Genomic DNA, 6,000 nt, shown 5'->3' with positions numbered 1-6,000 from the left:
CTGGATTTATGCCATTCTTTGAGTCTCTGTCTCCAGACTCCTGTTTAGACAGATGGTACATTTTTTCCCCCTCATCACTGTATCCTATCCAGTCTTTTTCCTTGAAGTCATTAAAATATTTTCCATCCCTTTTTGCTCTTGGTACTTTTAACCACTGTACAAAATAACTGTTTCATCTTACATAGCTCTGTGAACCATCATATCATATATTATCCATACTGAAAAGTATACTGTAAAGCTCTTAATATTTCATAAAATCTTTAATGTTATTCTTTTTGTGTTTGATGATTGATAGATCCTTGCAATAAATTAGATTATATAGTAGCCATTAACTATAAAGTACATACAGTCCTATCATGGCAGGAGATTTAACTTCTCATTAAACTTTGTGTAATGCTTTTTTTCAAACAGCAGGTGGTCTGGTTAAGCAGAACTAACACGTGGAAAGATGAAACCTGAACTCAAGTGTAATAGACAAAACACCATAAACTTTTAGACTGGATGAGTGGAGAGAAGAAAAATGGGCGTGTTTCTTGAAATATTACTTATGTTGGAATATTTATGTTGCAGTTAATACTCTAAAATGATTTTCCTTATTTTGAGACAAATCATTTTAATGGTCTCAGGTGTCTGTATAGAAAATAATAGAGAAGTCAGCACCACTATCAAAAAGTTTGTCAAATAGTTTTATGTTATAATCTGCTCATCTGATTTTCTCTAGTCCAGATATTGCAATTTGTAGAGTGTTGGTGGCCAGCATCCCCCAGTCTGTGTTGGGAATTCTGCAATGAATGCTGGGGAGATTAGTGTAGAGATTAGAGCACTTTCACAGAACTATAGCATGAAGCAAGGTCCATGCTCCTCTAGGCAAACACAGGTCTCTCACTGCTTTTCACAGAGCCGCTGTTTACACAGCAGCGCGGCTATCCCTGCCACATGTGTCAGCCTGCCTGTTTCTCACACAGCAAGGCTGCTGCTGAATTTTTTTCTTCCCGTGAAGGTTATTCACAGATATTTCCTGGAAATCCTTGTGAAACATTTCTTAACATGATCTACTGTCTATGGTCTGCACTTATATAGCGCTTTTTAACCTTAGTGGTTCTACAAAGTGCTTTACACTGTGTCTTATTCACGTATTCACACACTCACACCAATGGTAGCAGAGATGCCATGCAAGGTGCTAGCTTGCTATTGGGAGCAACTTGGGGTTCGGTGTCTTGCCCAAGGACACTTCGGCATGTGGAGTCATGAATTGGGCTGGGAATCGAACCGCCAACCTTAGGATTAGTGGGTTTGATGCACCTTTATGCAATCAAACATCTATTTAACACGTATCCACTAGTTTTATCATAGAGAAAGCATGGAGGACACAAATTGGCACCCTTCAATAAGCCATTCTGGAAACATTTTCATGTTATCTTTTTTTTAAGATTGCTAATATTTATAGTCTTTTTTTTATTATTAAATTCAAAACATAACTGTCATTTTGTTATTTTACTATCATTATTCCATCCCTATTTTTCCTGTATTTCCTTGACCCTTATTACACCAACAATAAACAACAAATCCACAAGAAAGTCATCACAGAATTACAAGCAAAAATAAATAAACCACACAACAACGGGAGTTGGGGGGCATAAAATTTCAATTTATCAGTATGTGAACACCTGACCATCATACCATCCTATGTGGTATGTGCTTGTTATACATTTTACTATAAAGTTGGTCCCCCTTTTGCTGCTATAACAGCCTCTCCTCTTCTGGGAAGACAATCAGCGTTTCAATTCATCCCAAAGCGTTCAGTAGGGTTGAAGTCAGGGCTCTGTCAGACCTCTCGAGTTCTTCCACTCCAACCTGGGAAAATCATGTCTTCATGGAGCTCACTATGTGCACAGGGGCATTGTCATGCTGGACAGTTTTGCGCTAAATTCCAGTGAAGGAAAATCTTAATGCTACAGCAAATAAATACATTTTAGACAACTGTGTTCTCCATTTTGTGGCAATAGTTTCGGGAAGGCCATATAGAGTATACATAAAAACAATAAAGAAAGAGAAAAGATTTTATTTTCCTTGATTTTTCAAATGATTTCATATTGTTTCTGAGTTTCAATGATCTGCCAAAAAGTTAAGCCTAATTATGTTCTATGGATAATTTGGTTCAGTCTTTCCGAACAGGTGATATAGTATTATGCAGTTCTTAATATCAATAATGCTTGGCCACATTCTGGAACGTTCCTCTTATGTTCATTTATTTTCAGTAACTGCTTTATCCTGGTCAGGGTTGTGGTGGACCCACAGCCTATCCTGGGAATACTGTCCATAAGGCAGGACTGGGAAGAGTGAACACCATGCACACACACACACATTCGCACACTCATTCACACCTAGTGGCAATTTAATATAGCCAGTCCGCCTACCTGGAGAAACCCCTTTTGGACACAAGAAGAACACGTTTAACTAGACAGACAGTAACCTGAGCTCAGGATCAAACCAGGGACCCTGGAGCTGGGAGCAAACAACAGTACCCACTGCACCATTATTCCCTGAAGTTGAGATGCCAGTCAGCAGCTTGTTAGCAGACATCAATATCTCTGTGCCCCAGAGAGCACAGTGACGTTACACAGGCTGCTAGGGTTAAACCCATTAAAACCCAAGCAGAGCCATCTGTGCTGAACGACCTCACTGTAGATGTCTGCTCACACTAAGTGGAGTCCATTTTCTCACACATATAATGCAACATGCCACTAATGTGATAAGATTTTCTACACACAGATACACAAAGATACAAAAAGCTACAAACAGATACAAAATAATAAACAGATTAACTGCTATTTAGGCCAAATCTATACAAAGTAATAATGGAGGACTTGAAAACCCCAAACATCTCCTCTGTATTGTTTGCTTTAAAGATCATTAAGAATCCCAATTCATTTTTTTGACATTAGGTCATGGTTTTTTAAAAGCCATGCAGGCGTGTGAACTAACTAAGGAAAAGAAACATCATAATGACTTCCATAAACCACATCTCTTCATAAAGTCTACCCGATGGTGAATTGCATCCAAAAACATTGGCCTACTATTCCCTCACTCACAAAAGTAAAGCACTGTAAATTTCTCATACTGGGAATGTTCTCTCCTCATCAAAAAGAGGATAAAAAGATCATAAAGAAAAAAAAATGCATTTCCCACCCCCACAGAGAAGTGGTTCAGTGGTTCACAGAGCCATCAAATGACTATACCTTAAATATTACCGAGAGATATTTTTGCTCAGACATCTTAACGAAAGGCTACATTTAATCTAGCTGGTTAAGATTGTCACAATGATATTGCTTCATTTCTTCTCTTATTTCCAGCTCAGACACCCACACACATGGGTTTGGGTTACTATATTTAGTGTAATACTACACTGCTACTATTTCTGCTGTGGGGAAGACAGATTAGTGAAATTAATTGACATTCCCTTTGAGAGACTCTAAACGAATAAGAAATGTGTGTATTTCAAATTGGATACTCAATATAAACACGTGAACACTTTTAATCATATTTTTTCCCCTTTGTATTCCCTATAACCGACAGGTGGCATGCATGATGTAAACTCTCCCATTGTTGTAGAGTACAGTACAGTATAGTAACTTTACCATGTGAACGTGTGTGTTTGAGTTTATAATGAGCGTTATTGAACATGCTAGCATTTGGACTGGTTTTTAAAAAAATAATACTAAGGTCCTAAAACCTTGCTCTTGTAACAGCCGTAACCTCTGATCCTTTATTTAAAAAAAAAATCATGATCTGATTGCAACTCAGACATGACGCATGTAACGCCCCTTTACAATTCACTTCCTTAACAACAGTTACTAAGGGAAACCCACACTTCCTCTCTTTGAGGCTTAGATGTAAGAGATCAGAAGTTGCTCAGACACACAAATGCCAATGAGGTAGAAGCTATGCAACGCTATTGGTAGTGGTATGGAGAGAAAACCATGTCTCTTTGACTTTGAAATGCTTAGGGCATTGATCTCTAGGTGACAGAAGTTTGCACTGTAGGTCATTTGATAAGAACTGAGGACTGTTGTACTCTTTGAATGCTCAGAGCTATGTACAGTAAAAGGTTTCCGCGTTATTTACACAGGGACCTGTTAGGAAAATTATAGGCAAGTAGGACACTGAAGACTTTTCCTTGCTACACTAGTGATAGAGGTGTGGAGCCAAGAAGTTCTTGAAGGGTTATCATGCAAACACAGAGGCAAATGAATAACTTTAAAAAGCTAATTTGATTAATATAAAGTACACTGAAGTGATACCATGGAACTGAATCAACTATGATTATCAAATGAAACTTTGCGTTATTTCCCCATTAGCAAGAAAGGAGTTGTGACATACTGTTTTACATCACATGTCATCTGTGCCTCTCATTGGTGGGCAGTGACATCATATGGACTGTTTCTCTCATGCCTTGCTACTGACTGGCAACTGCTGGGTGTTAAATATGCCTTCACACGTAAAAAGCTGTAGTGAGAAGCTCTGTTCACTTGTGAATCATAGTGTAGTCACAAAGCTGTCAGCAAACACATTGATGTTGTTATGGTCCAAAACAGAATTCCGTTTTAGTGAGGTTATCTCTCAGGCACACTCGTAGACCCCGTCCATATTGCACAAATCAGGTTGCCACACAGTGTCAGTGTTGGTAAGAACGTGTAAGCGCAGTACTCTCAATGGGCCAGTTGAGTCAGTGGAGAAAGGGGAGTGGTGACAATGTGCCAAGGATCTGAGACGAAGTTGTAAGCAAACCCTGTGCTGACTCAGCAGGGAATACACACTGAAGACTTTCCATACAGAGAATAGTGGCTCAACAAAGAAATCTCATTGTTCATGATCACCTACAGGTCAGTGCAGGAAAAACTTCCTTCACTTGAATGATCTGTGATCAGATGTCCCTCTCTCACACGTGGTTTATCCATTATGAGTCAAGCAGCAGTGCAGGTCCATGATCAGCCATCTCACGCTTCATGTCTGGGCACAAACGAGTCATTGTTTAGCTCAGAAAGAATGCTCCAGAAAAAAGCCAACCTCATCACACTTCCGATTTAAAAAACAGACTCCAAAATAGAAATGAGAATGGGGTGATTAAAAATAGGCTCTGATTCCAAAACAGATGTTCCACAGACATTTTAGCAGATAACTTGAACTCAGCTGACCTCATCTGTGCGTGTGTGTGTGTGTTGGAGAAGGAGACAAATCAGACAGCAGTTAGAAATTATATTAGTAAAACAACTCTGCCAAAATGAATATGGTGGCTTAGACAGGAATGCTTATATTTAAAATACAGACAGTGAAGCAAATCAGTCTGCAGATGATTGTGGCTGCTTCCTCACCAGCTACTATCGTTGGTGTAGCAAGTGATTTGTTGTTATTACATTGTGATTCTGGGGAAATACACAAATATATTGTATACACCCAGAGAGATAAGAGTAACTACTCATGTTGCCAGTACGAGAAGCTGGCCACACTGTCAACTTGATATGTAGGATGTGGAGAGATTGGTTCTTTGTAAAAGTGTCTGTGTTTTATAGTCAAATCATGAGACTTACCACATGCTGGTTCAATTCACATTTTAAGCAAATCAGGCATCTATTCAATTGACGTTTGTATTTGCTTATAGCTGACGTATTAAAATGGCATTCAAAAGCACGGACTTCATTCATTCATCTTCATTAACAGCTTTATCTTGGTCAGGGTCGTGGAGAATGCCGAGCTTATCCGGCAGGGACACATTCCAGTCCACTGCAGTGCAGTATGCATACACACATTCATTTACAACTAGGGGCAATTTAGAGTAAACAATCCACCTAGTGCTATGTGTTTGGGAGGTGGGAAGAAACTGGAGAACCTGGAGGAAACCCACATGTACACAGGGAGAACATGCGAAATAATATAATCTGAGCTCGGGATTGAACCGGGGATCCTGGAGCAGTGAGGCGGCAGTGCTACCTACATGTTTTC

This window comes from Ictalurus furcatus, chromosome 9 (assembly GCF_023375685.1).
Source record: "Ictalurus furcatus strain D&B chromosome 9, Billie_1.0, whole genome shotgun sequence".
NCBI lineage: Eukaryota > Metazoa > Chordata > Actinopteri > Siluriformes > Ictaluridae > Ictalurus > Ictalurus furcatus.
Note: the sequence above shows the minus strand (reverse complement) of the source record.